This window comes from Schistocerca nitens, chromosome 4, assembly GCF_023898315.1.
Source record: "Schistocerca nitens isolate TAMUIC-IGC-003100 chromosome 4, iqSchNite1.1, whole genome shotgun sequence".
Lineage (NCBI taxonomy): Eukaryota > Metazoa > Arthropoda > Insecta > Orthoptera > Acrididae > Schistocerca > Schistocerca nitens.
Window position 1 is genome coordinate 100749579 of NC_064617.1, and position 14511 is coordinate 100764089.

The window sequence follows — 14511 nt, forward strand, 5'->3', positions numbered from 1 at the left end:
TCTCTGAAGATGGCTGAAAGGTATTCAGCCGAAATATTAGAAGAAGAAGCAGAATACATGCGGCTGCATTCCCGAAACTTAATGGAGCAGTCATTGCGCCGCGAAAACCTGAAGACTCACATCAAGTACCTCTTCGGGGAGGAGATGGTTTTATGTGTTCGACGATTGGACAAGCTACGACATTTGAGAGCGAGATTATTGAGCTCTTTAAGTTTTTTACTGAGGTGCCGTGACCATGGCATTATTCCGAAGTTTGCCAGGTTAGTACATTTTATAAAATCGACTTCCATGAATAAGATTTTAATTAAAGCTGGCTCTGCTATCGTTAAGGAGAGGATCCGATTTACACGAAGGAAGCTGGATCTTGTTTCTCAAGAACTTTATCGTCTGCACCTGAAGATGTCTGTGGAGTTACCCAGCAACTCTTGGAACTGGATAGATGGTACAACATGGGCCAAATCTGACTGGGTTCGTGAGGTAGCGACATCAAGACAGACTGCAAAGTTCAGCCGACTTGAGCCATCTCCACAGCAAGAAAGTATCATTCGACGCTCCGTCATTAATATGACGGATAGAGATTTGGACGATGCTACGATGATGGTCTTAAGCAAAGGACTGAATTTTGCACCCACGCCAAAGGTTTTGCCTATACCTGCATTCATCAGTGCCGTTGAAGAAGCTGTCCGACCACTTTCTACGGATTCTGCAGATGAAATAAGACGCGAAACGTGTCGAGCTGTTATGAAGGCTCGCCCACAAAGAAGCAATATATCTGTGGCAGAGAGGACTGCACTACGTATGCTCCGCCAAGATACCGAAACGGTGGTTCTGCCTGCTGATAAAGGTAATGCCACTGTCTTAATGTCACGTGACGACTATCATGATAAGATATACAGCTTATTGAATGATAGTATGTACCGGAAGATCAGTAAGGACCCCACCAACAAGGTGGTAAGGAAGACGGCGTCGCTTTTGAATGCCTCCCCATTTCCACCGGAAGTCATACGAAGACTGAAACCAAGTGGTGCAGTGCCTCCAAGGCTTTATGGACTCCCAAAGATCCATAAGAAAGACGTTCCTCTACGTCCTATCGTGAGCAATATTGGTTCTCCCAACTATGATTGTGCCAAGCACCTGGCGTCACTATTGAGGCCGCTTGTGGGAAAATGTGATCATCATATAAGGAACTCTGCAGATTTCATTGGCAAATTAAAATCTTTGAAACTGAACACCTCTGATCTACTAGTCAGCTTTGATGTAGTGTCGCTATTTACTAAAGTACCTCTTTCTGAATCTTTAGATCTCATTGGAAAAAGTTTTGATAAGGAGATTTTAGCTTTGTTTCACCATGTGATGACCTCCACATACTTTTTATTTAATAACGATTTTTTTGAACAGACCGACGGTGTTGCCATGGGTAGTCCTTTGTCACCCTTGGTGGCCAATTTATTTATGGAGGACTTCGAGGAGAAGGCCCTGGAGTCTGCTAGTTTGAAGCCTACAGTTTTTTGGAGGTACGTTGACGATACCTTTGTAGTGTGGCCCCATGGCGAGGACAAATTGCAGGACTTCTTAAACCATCTGAATTCTATCCATGGACAAATTCAGTTCACAATGGAAGTGGAAAAGGAGGGATGTCTTCCATTTTTGGATGTCTTGGTTCGGCGCAAAGAAGATGGCACTTTGGGTCATGCAGTATATCGGAAACCGACCCATACAGACTTATATTTACATGCAAATAGCTGTCACCATCCTTCGCAGACGAGTAGTGTTCTAAGAACTTTGGTACACCGAGCACACGTCATATCTGATGAAAGTAGTTTAAAAGACGAACTTTTACATCTGAAGAGAGTTTTTGAGGACAACGGGTATTCTCCACAACAGATACGTAAGGCACTACAAACAAAACCTAAGGTGTCCATAAGGAATGCAGAAGATGAGGAAACATTTAAATCCATGGCTTTCCTGCCGTATGTGGGAAGCCTTTCATCCAAAATAGGACGGATCCTCACTAAACATAAAGTAAAAGTGATTTTTCGTCCACCGGCGAAGACGGCTGCACTCCTGGGTTCCGTTAAAGATGACTTACTACTCCGCAAGCCTGGAGTTTACAAGATACCATGTGAATGTGGCCTTTCATACATCGGACAAACGAATCGTACAGTCCAAGAGAGGTGTACGGAACATCGCAGGTACACTCGGCTCTTACAACCCAGTAAATCGGCTGTGGCAGAGCATTGTATTGATTCTGGTCACTCTATGGTATATGAAAATGTCGAAATTCTGGCTTCTGTTTCATCTTTCTGGGACTCCGTAGTAAAAGAGGCCATTGAAATCCGCTTGACAAAGAATTTAATTAATAGAGACAGCGGTTTCACATTAGATAAATCATGGAATCCGGCACTTTCAATATTGAACTTACAAAGACGTCGCTACAGTTCAGCTCCCAGTAATATATCGACCTCCCAGCATGGATCGAATGCGCAGTCACAGACGTAACTCATGCATATTGTACGTCTTTGCCGCCAATCAACATCACTGGCGCCTTGTTTATCTGTGGCCGCATGCGCAGTGGCGCGGTCCGCGAGTTTAAAAGGATGGAGCGAGCGCTGGAGCGTCAGTCGTACGGCTCTCTCTGAAGATGGCTGAAAGGTATTCAGCCGAAATATTAGAAGAAGAAGCAGAATACATGCGGCTGCATTCCCGAAACTTAATGGAGCAGTCATTGCGCCGCGAAAACCTGAAGACTCACAACATATCACTAATGTGTGGGTAAACTGGAATTTTATCTATAGATACGAGAGGCACGGGTAGAGTGCTGTATGGTAGCTTTCGGTCGAGGTGCTCCTGTCCATATCCGCGAGTGTAAATGAACACTACACAAGGAATTGTTTGCAGCTCAGACACCAGCTCGCTATTTTTCTGAATCCTCCCCCTGCTGACAAGCTGCAGTTCGCAGTAGTGTTATGGTGTTGATTAAGGCCTTTATCACCGGTCGACATCAGTTATCCGAATAAATCACTCCAATTGACGCAGACGGTGCCACTTTTCATTATCGATTTTGTTGTGCTCAGCCTGCGTCCTCGTTCACCACCACCCCCTACCTCTGCACGACTGGTACCCTGTGAAAGGAAACACATCAACCATACACCAGCGGCAACAATAACAACCGCTTTGTTTACAGCGACGCCACGGCACGCCGATGGCGATTCTGTTTTGTCGCGTGCGCTCCAGCGTTCTCACGCACGCCTGCCCGCGCTAAATTATTAACAATTATCTCATTTGTCAAACGCCGTACACAATAGCGCCCGCAGCCTTCAACCGTATTACTTTCCCCTCTTTTTTTGTACCCGCCTCCCCTTTCGATTTTTCACCCCGGCGACGGGAGCGAGGGTGCAGTGTGGCCGCCACGGACAGGCATTAGCGCCGGCGGTGAAAAGAGGACACGCCGGGTCGGGGTGTTCGGCAGAAGCGGTAATCAGCGCAGGGGTGGGGGGGTGAAGCGGCGGTCAAAAGCGAGCCGCCCTCAATCGCGCCCGACAACAATAACAAACACTGATTCGCCATTAGCGGCAAATATCGAGCCGCTGTCGGCGGCGACGCGCATACGTCGACCCACCGCCGGATTCGGCGCGCAGTTTCGAGGGCGAGGTATCGATTACAGATTAATTATGGCGGTCCCGGCCAGACGGCCGGGGGGGGGGGGGGGGAGGGTTGTCGGGGGGCCGCTGATCCCGGCTAAGAGCGGTCCAGCCGCGCCAGGCCGGGCGAGGGCACGCAGCTATAATTGCTCTGACTGATGAATTCAATTTGGCGACGGCCCTGCCCGAGGCGGCAGAGGCGCGTGGGTTCCATCCGGGCGGACTCACGTCGCATCCGCTGAAGTGCTCTCTCTGCCCACGCACAAATGTGGATCAGTGTTCCACTGTCGGTAGGTATCGCTCCGGATTCTTCTGCTTCGCTATATCGCATGGGCCGTAAGCAGATCCTTCCCACAGAGAGAGAGAAAGAGAGAGAGACAAACAAAGAGAAATAGAAAGAGAGGGGGGAGAGAGAGAGACGGAGAGAAACAGGAACGGGGGGGGGGGGGGGAGAGTGTGAGAGTGAGAGAGAGAGAGAGAAAGGGAGGGAGAGAAGCAGGAACAGGGAGAGAGAGAGAAAAGGGAAGAAGCACGAACAGGGAGAGATATAGACAGGAAGGGAGAAAAGCAGGTACAGGATGAGAGGCAGAAAGGGAAGGAGAGAAGTAGGAACAGGGAGAGAGACAGAGAGAGAAAAGGAGGGAGAGAAGCAGGAACTGGGGGAGAGGGAGAGAAAGAGAGAGAGAGAGAAGCAGGAACGGGGAGAGAGTCAGAGAGGGAGGGAGAGAAGCAGGAACAGTGTGGGGAGGGGTGTGAGAGAGAGAGAGAGAAATGGAGGGCGAGAAGCAGGAACAGGGGGAGAGGAAGAAAAAGAGAGGGAGAGAAGCAGGAACAGGGAGAGAGTCAGAGGGAGAATGGGAGGGAGAGAAGCAGGAACAGCGGGGGCAGGGGAGAGAGAGAGAGAAAGAGATAGAATGGTATTAAAATGGTTCAAATGGCTCTGAGCACTATGGGACTCAATTGCTGTGGTCATCAGTCCCCTAGAACTTAGAACTACTTAAACCTAACTAACCTAAGGACATCACACACATCCATGTCTGAGGCAGGATTCGAACGTGCGACTGTAGCAGTCGCACGGTTCCGGACTGCGCGCCTAGAACCGCGAGACCACCGCGGCCGGCTAGAATGGTATTAGTACTGTGGTTCAAAAATGGTTCAAATGGCTCTAAGCACTATGGGACTTAACATCTCAGGTCATCAGTCTCCTAGACTTAGAACTAAAACCTAAGGATATAACACACATCCATACTCGAGGCAGGATTCGAATCTGCGACCGTAGCAGCAGCGTTGTTTCGGACTGAAGCGCCTAGAACCGCTCGGCCACAGCGGCCGGCAGTACTGTGGTGTTACGCGCTGTTTCCTGGGACTCTGTCGTGGTGTAATGTTAAACGAAGGCATGTTCCCACACAGACTGTAGCTGTATGTAAACATTTTATTCGCTGTTGACTAGTTTCTATCTCACGGTCATTACTAAGCACTTCCCTATCAACATAAAAAGGACAAACAAGAATCAAACACGTTCTTTAAATATAAAGACATGTACAGGGTTGTATATCAAGAGTTCAGATGGAAGGAAACGAGTACAAAGCATAGAAGGGAAAGCTATAAGATGGAAGGAGAATACAGAAGGTCTATACAAGGAAGATGAACTAGAAGGCAATATTATAGAAATGGCAGAGAACGTACATGACGGTGAGATAGGAGACATAATACTGCGAGCAGAATCTGAAAGTTCACTGACAGACCTAAGTCGAAACAAGGCCCCGGGAATAGACATTACGTCAGCACTACTGATATTCTTAAGAGAGCCAGCTATGACAAAACCCTTCCATCTGGTTTGTGCGATATGTGAGGCAAACGGAATACCCTCGGACTTCCAGAAGAACACGACAATTCCAAAGATATCAGGTTCTGACAGGTCTAGATATTACAGAACTATCACCTTAATAAATCATGACTACAAAATACTGACACGAGTTATTAACAAGAGAATGGGAAAACTACTAGAACCCGACCATGCGAAAAGTCAGTTTGGGTCGCAGGAAGGAAGGGAAGGAGAGAAGTAGGAACAGGGAGAGAGACAGAGAGAGAAAAGGAGGGAGAGAAGCAGGAACTGGGGGAGAGGGAGAAAAAGAGAGAGAGAAGCAGGAACAGGGAGAGAGTCAGAGAGAGAAAGGGAGGGAGAGAAACAGGAACAGTGTGGGGAGGGGTGTGAGAGAGAGAGAGAGAGAAATGCAGGAACACGTCAGACAACACTGATCCTACGAATTATATTAGAAGATGGGTTAAGGGGAGACAGGCCTACATATATAGCATTTGTAGAGTTCGAGTAAGCTTTTGACAATGTTACGTGGAATATTCTCTTTGAAATTCTGGTCGTAGCAGGAGTAAAATACCGGGTACGGAGAGCTATTTACAACTTGTACAGAAACCAGATGGCAGTTATAAGAGAGGAGGGGACTGAAAGGGAAGTAGTCGTTGAGAAGAGAATGACACAAGATTGTAGTCTATCGCCAATGTTATTCAATCTGTACATCAAACAAATAATAAGAGAAACCAAAGAAATATTTGGAGTAGCAATTAATGTTCAAGGAGAAGAAATAAAAGTAAAAAGAAAAAGAGTGATTTCCTTGGCGCATTTACTATGGAGTCCTTGTCATTAGCACACGTCGGCTAGCTTTCATCTGGAGTCTACACTCGACACCTGAGACAACACGGTTTCGAAGTTTGTTTGGGTCCTGGAGGGGTGATCGGATAGACGAAGTAGTTAATGCGACCGCTGACGATAAGCAGAAAATCTAGGTTAGAGTATCGGTCCGGTACAAACAGTAGACATTAGTGCACAGTAGCATTAACCAAATCTGTTTCGTACTATACAGCTAACTTCAAACCGTATTTGCAATATGCGAATTCATTTCGCAGAAGATACGAAAAATTGTCAGACGGTACATTGATAATAATATTAAAATGTATTACTTACAGATGTTGTTCAAAATTACGGAAACACCGCGAGAAATACGAGGTTGAAGATAAATGCACATGCTTGCCAAGTATGCAGGTTGCGCTGTTGTGTTTGACCACGAACGTCAGATGTGCGATCTCCTCAGTGCATTGCAAGTGTCAGCTGCGGTCTGAACAGTGTTCTGTGTAGTTGTGAGTGCAGTGTGTCGGAGCTAAGTGAATTCTAACTTGTTGGTGTTCGCATGGTGGTGCTTCTGTAGGTAAGAAAGCCGAAGTGTTTGATGTTGCAAGACACACCGCGCCCAAGTTTTATTCCTCATACAGAGATAATGAGGTCTGGTTTGTGTGGCGATCAACTCCGCGGTCATCAAAGCCCTTACAAAGTCCAAATTTCTAGACAGTCCAATTTTTTACACAGTCCAGTCTAGCCACTGTGATGATGATGATGATGATGATGAAAACAACACAGACACCGTTTTTACGTGTTGGCATTATGATTAACTTTTGCTCTTCGATAATATGATAAATAATTTTAAAATTTTTTAAAACGTTTTTTAAAAATTTTTTCTATGGTGTGCTTCTCTCCTGTGTTTGTTCCTTTTTTACTAATTTGTACAATCGCTTTTTGGCGTATATAACTGTACTATGTGGTTGACAAAATCTTTGTCAATGTATCCATTTTTGTAAATTTTTCAGTATTTTATCATTATATTTTACCTCACTTTGTATGTCATTTCTTCTTCTCATTTTTATTTTAGCTGTATCTTTTCGCATAGAGGGCGGGTTTGCTTTGCAGCGCCCCCTTATGGTTTCTCGTTGTCATAGCCAATTCTCGATGTATCACTTTATGTTTGACCTCTGCTTAAGACGGTGTTACTACTCAGGGAACGTTGAAAGGTAAATTTTTACGTACACTTTAAATGGTTTAATACGTCTATATACATTTAATTGGTTTTACATTGCTTTATGTACATTTATTCATTTGGCCACTGTTATTAATTATTTTTATTTTCATTCTTGTATTTGTAGCAACGATGATGGTTGTTAATCAGTTGAAATCGATTTTCAAAAGTAAATGAAGAAAACATGATTTAGCGACCGGTTGCTGCTTTTTTGGTAATTTTATGGTTTATGGCCGCTGCAAAACTTGGGAACCATATGGAGCCCACAATTCAGATACACTCCTGGAAATGGAAAAAAGAACACATTGACACCGGTGTGTCAGACCCACCATACTTGCTCCGGACACTGCGAGAGGGCTGTACAAGCAATGATCACACGCACGGCACAGCGGACACACCAGGAACCGCGGTGTTGGCCGTCGAATGGCGCTAGCTGCGCAGCATTTGTGCACCGCTGCCGTCAGTGTCAGCCAGTTTGCCGTGGCAAACGGAGCTCCATCGCAGTCTTTAACACTGGTAGCATGCCGCGACAGCGTGGACGTGAACCGTATGTGCAGTTGACGGACTTTGAGCGAAGGCATATAGTGGGCATGCGGGAGGCCGGGTGGACGTACCGCCGAATTGCTCAACACGTGAGGCGTGAGGTCTCCACAACATCGATGTTGTCGCCAGTGGTCGGTGGAAGGTGCACGTGCCCGTCGACCTGGGACCGGACCGCAGCGACGCACGGATGCACGCCAAGACCGTAGGATCCTACGCAGTGCCGTAGGGGACCGCACCGCCACTTCCCAGCAAATTAGGGACACTGTTGCTCCTGGGGTATTGGCGAGGACCATTCGCAACCGTCTCCATGAAGCTGGGCTACGGTCCCGCACACCGTTAGGCCGTCTTCCGCTCACGCCCCAACATCGTGCAGCCCGCCTCCAGTGGTGTCGCGACAGGCGTGAATGGAGGGACGAATGGAGACGTGTCGTCTTCAGCGATGAGAGTCGCTTCTGCCTTGGTGCCAATGATGGTCGTATGCGTGTTTGGCGCCGTGCAGGTGAGCGCCACAATCAGGACTGCATACGACCGAGGCACACAGGGCCAACACCCGGCATCATGGTGTGGGGAGCGATCTCCTACACTGGCCGTACACCACTGGTGATCGTCGAGGGGACACTGAATAGTGCACGGTACATCCAAACCGTCATCGAACCCATCGTTCTACCATTCCTAGACCGGCAAGGGAACTTGCTGTTCCAACAGGACAATGCACGTCCGCATGTATCCCGTGCCACCCAACGTGCTCTAGAAGGTGTAAATCAACTACCCTGGCCAGCAAGATCTCCGGATCTGTCCCCCATTGAGCATGTTTGGGACTGGATGAAGCGTCGTCTCACGCGGTCTGCACGTCCAGCACGAACGCTGGTCCAACTGAGGCGCCAAGTGGAAATGGCATGGCAAGCCGTTCCACAGGACTACATCCAGCATCTCTACGATCGTCTCCATGGGAGAATAGCAGCCTGCATTGCTGCGAAAGGTGGATATACACTGTACTAGTGCCGACATTGTGCATGCTCTGTTGCCTGTGTCTATGTGCCTGTGGTTCTGTCAGTGTGATCATGTGATGTATCTGACCCCAGGAATGTGTCAATAAAGTTTCCCCTTCCTGGGACAATGAATTCACGGTGTTCTTATTTCAATTTGCAGGAGTGTAGTTGTTAATACCAGACGTCGAAAAGTGTTGCATTTTAACGTTGAGTGGCTCCCCTATCCTTGAATATTTCGACTGATAATTTCAGGCAAGCCAACAGCAGTGTGGAGCACAACAGTACGACCGCCGCCGGATTATCAGGTACGTAGTGTGTTGAGGGCGCACCGTCGAAACAACAACCAGTTTAGAGGTACCCTACCCATTAGTACTACCGGACGTGTTAGAAGCATCACTGGCGCACAGAACAAACATCAAATGTGAAGCACCAACAAGGACGTTTGTCTGTGTATATTAGGCTTTTTAAGAAAAATGTGGGGCATTACTTATTAAACGATCCTCGTATATGGTTGGATTTCTAATGACGACTCTCGATTACACTGAGACCTCATTTGAGAGTCATTCGTTACTCTAGAAAACAGTCCAGAGGATGAATTGGTGTTCAGCGAGAGTGCAGATGGATAGGACGTCACTTATTTTAAATATGGAGCTCTGTATGGTTAAAACTCACTCCCAATGAAGTCGGTGTTGTTCAACGTATGCAACGTTCAGTGAAAATGTGCGCCACCGCAAACTGCGGCGGCTATACCGCGGAGAGCGATCGAAGTAAGCCGCGGCAGAATGGCTGTTGCGCTCGCTTTTTCAGACCACGTAACGTTTGCGCCAAACTTCCGCGGTTACGCCCTGCGTAGGCAGCGCCAAAATTACAGCCACCCTCAGCGACGGGAGCTGTGTTTTTCCACTCACTTGATCGACGGCAGCTCTCTCTCTCTAAAAGTGGACGAATACGAACGAACTGCATATGGGAATCCTTTCTTAAATTTGCAAGAGATGTCGTGACAGATGGAAACAGCCTCATCGATGGTCTGAAGAATGGACAACAACTGACCTGAAGTGTAAGAGACACATGGTCCAGTTATGTGGTCAGACAGTCTCTGACAACTGTACGATCTAAGGTCAAACAAGTCGGCTAGAGTCGATATAATACAGCCCTGAAGTTGAAGAAACTTGCTGTTGTTTACGATAAGAGCGAGAACTATCGCACACTTTTACTGAAAAGAATAATATACTGAAGAATAGACAAGAAAATTGAGGAGTTTTTAGATGATCAGTTTGGCTTTACCTAAGCACCAGAGAGGCGTTCCTGACCTTTGGTTTACCAATGGAAGGAAGATTTAAGCAAAACAAGACACCTTCATTGGATTCGTCGACGCAGAAAAAACATTAGAAAAAGTGAAATGGTTCAATATTTTCGGAATTCTCAGCAACGTAAACTCTAGGGAAAGACGGGTGATATGGAATATATATAGGAACGAAGAAGATACAGGAACAATGGAAGACCAAAAACTCGGATTAGAAAAGGTGTAAGACGGGGATGCAGTGATTCCAGTGTTTTTTCATTCTATACAGGGTGATTTTTCACCGTGTACAAACTCTAGGGTCTGATCGATGAGAGCTTTCGGAACAGAGGTCTAATGAACTTCGGAAATGTATGGTTTCCACCCTAAAGATCACTTATTCAGTCATATTTTCTCACAGAGACTGCGGTCTAATACTCGCTGTACCATGCAGCAGCCACAGTTAGTTGTAAGTAGGCTGTTTAGGTTTTTATGTTGGTAACGCCACGTAACGCTCTGTATGAAAATCCCTGACTGCGCTGTGTGCAGTCTGTGGCTGGTTTGCATTGTTGGAATTTTTGCTATTGTAGTGTTGGGCAGTTGGATGCGAACTGCATGTAGCGTTGCGCAGTTGGAGGTGAGCCACCAACAGTGGTGGATCTGGGGACAGAGATAGCGAAGTTTTGAGAGCGGATGATCTGGACGTGTGTCCATCAGAAAGAGTAAATTTTTAACACTGGATGTCATGAACTGATATATGTATTATGAATTTTGAACTGTATTAAGGTAAATACATTGTTTGTTCTCTATCAAAATCTTTCATTTGCTAAGTACGCCTATCAGTAGTTAGTGCCTTCAGTAGTTAGAATCTTTTATTTAGATGACAGTATTGGCGATCGCTGTATTGCAGTAGTTCGAGTAACGAAGATTTTTGGAAGTGATTCATGAAAGGTATAGGTTATTGTTAGTCAGGGCCATTATTTTGTAGGGATTATGGAAAATCAGATTGTGTTGCTCTAAAAATATTTTAGTGATGATCAGAATAAGTATAGAGAGAAATGTCTGAGGACGTTCAATTTTGCTCAGCTGTTTGAAAATAAAAATAACGTAAGGGGTTTACCAGCACAGTAATTTATATAATTTTTCTAAGGGGAGGTTACACAGTATGCAAAGTTTCCTCCTAGAGTGTGGTGGGGTGGAGGTTGTTTGGGGAAAGACACCAAACTACGAGGTCATCAGTCTCATAGGGAAGTACGGGGAAGGAAGTCGGTCGTGCCCTTTCAAAGGAACCATCCCGGCATTTGCCTCAAGCTGTTTTAGGGAAATCACGAAAAACCAAAATCAGGATCTCCGGAAGCGGGACTGAACCGTCGTTCTCCCGAATGGGAGTCCAGCGTGCTAACCACTGCGCCACCTCGCTCGGTTAGAGGGTGGTGCTGCTCCTTATACGACATGACCTAGTGCCCTCTCCTGCCATAGTAATTGGTAATGTTGTGTCCGATTCTCTTCTCTTACTGATTCAGCCTTGTGGTGGATGTGATACAGCGTTGTACACAGTGGTTCCGTATTCGAATGGGCATTGTGTTTACTAACAGAAAGGCAAATGGCAACGGGCGACGGGCAGCAAAGTTGTATCAGGAGACCTATCCCTGCCGACAAAAACGACAGCATTCAATGTTTGCGACAGAGTTTCGCCGTTTGTCTGAGACAGAATCGTCTGAGGATGCAGGAAATCATGAAGGGCGTAACCGAAATGTTCGGTCAGCAGACTTGGAGGAAACACTGTGGAAGGCGATCGCCATGTCAGCACTAGGCAGTTGGCAAGCCAATAAAGGGTAACCCAGACGACCGTGTGGAACATTCTCCATGACAGTTGTTGCTACCTCAATCACTTACAGCGTATGCGTGGCTTAGTAGACTTTCCTCATCGGAAGCAGTTTTGTCACTGGTTTCTTCATCAGGCAACCACGATTCCGGGATTTGTATCGTCCATTCTATTCCCAGATGACATCACCTTTAAGCGGAGTGGTTTCTTCAGCTTCAATAACAGTCGTGTATGGGGTAGTATGAGAATTCCCATGGTATGGTGACAGCGAATCACCAGCATCGGGGCAGCCGGAATGTGTGGGCCGGGATAATTGGCGACCGTATTTTGGACCAGTCTTCCCTCCACGTCGCTTAAAAGGCAGGAAGTATCGTTGTTTCTTGCGGGTGACTTTGCCTCCCCTGCTGGAAGAAGAGACATTGGCGATTCGAGGGGTTATGTGGCTGCTAAATGATGGCGCTTCAGCCCACTTCGCAGTTAACGTTCGGACACATCTCAGTCGTGCCTTTCCTGGTCGATGGATCGGACGAGGTGGCCCAGTTGCTCGTCCACCGAATCTCAACTCTCGTGATTTCTGGTTAAGTACCGTGTATGCAGAACCCGTTTCAAATGTAAAGACACTGGGAGGAGCGTATTCATGGTGACACTGTTGGAGCCTGGCCGATGTGAACGTACGAGACAGAAAATACTACGGCACGTTCACCTACGCACTGAGGCACATGGAAACCACTTTCAACACATACTGTAACTGTGGCTTCGTGGTACAGCGCGTATTAGACCGCAAACCCACCCGGTTGGCCGTGCGGTCTAGCGCACGACTTTCCGGGTGAGAAGGAGCGCCCGGCGGATGTGTGTCGAGGTCCGGTGAGCCGGCCAATCTGTGGATGGTTTTTAGGTGGTTTTCCATCTGCCTCGGCGAATGCGAGCTGGTTCCCCTTATTCCGCCTCAGCTACACTAATTCGACGATTGCTGCGCAAACAAGTTCTCCACGTACGCGTACACCACCATTACTCTACCACGCAGACATAGGGGTTACACTCGTCTGGTGTGAGACGTCCCGGGGGCTCCACCGAGGGCCGAACCGCACAATAACCCTGGGTTCGGTGTGCGGCGGCCGAGGGGTCAAGTGGACTGCGGTAGTCGTCGTGGGGTTGTGGACCACCGCGACTGTTGCGGGGACGGAGCCTCTCCGTCGTTTCTAGGTCCCTGGTTAACATAACATAACATAACATTAGACCGCAATCTCTTTAACAATATATGACTGAATAACTGGTCTTTTAGCTCGGAAACCATGCATTTCCGGACATAAGTTTATTAGACCTTTATGTTCCGTATCCTCTGATCGAGAAGTTTGTATACGATGGAAAGAGTCACCATGAACGTAGAAGAAGGAACGATGGAAATGAAAGGAGGTTCGGGAGTTAGATTTAGGATGAAAGAATATCAATGAAAAAATTCGGTGATGATAAAGCTGTGTCCAGGGCAATTCAGGGAGCATTAAAAAACGTTCCGAATGAAATGGACAGTCTACTGATCACGGGTTGTGGACCGATGAAAGTCGAAAGCAACGAGGAGTACCAGAAATGAGATTAGTAATAATATCAAAATTGGGGACCTGAAGGTAGTCGAAGTGAACGGTATGTGTTACAATGGAAGGAAGACACGACGAGCGAGGCAGAGAGAACAGAAAAAGCAGAGCAGCACAGGCAAAGAAAGCATTCCTGTCCAAAAGAGTCTACTGCGAGCAAACATTCGCCTTAATTTGAAAAAGAATTTTGTGAGGATGAACGTATCGAAAACAGCATTGTGAGAAAGTGAATCGCGCACTGTGTGAAAACTAGAAAAGTAGAAATTCGAAGCGATTCAGATGTGGTGCTATGGACGGATGTTGAAAGTTAGATGGACTGATAAGATATAAAAAATGAGGAGCTTCCAAAGAACAAACCACTAACAAGGAGGAGGGGCGTGGATTGTGTTAAGACATCGGCAGCTAGATTTATTGGAGTAAAGGGACCTGTACAGTGGCGTCAGGCGTCAGGGAAACCCGCATCCTCGTGACCACCTGCTGCTACCTCTTTTGCTAAGACATAGCTAATGTAGAGGATGGAACCTAAACTTTTACCCAAACCTTAATCACTACGGTAGTTACGGAATAGCATTTTTAGTAGAGCAGTGATTTTAAAATGATATGGTAGCTTCATTTAAATGGAAAATATTATCAACGAAGCATGTACGGTATCGGTAAAGAACGATGAAAAATTTTCGTCTGAGGGCGTCACTGCAGCGTACATGTAACGTAGGGCGACTCCGATACGGGTGTATAAGCTCCGATATCTAGGCAAGGGATTACTGCGGCATTCGTGGTTCTCC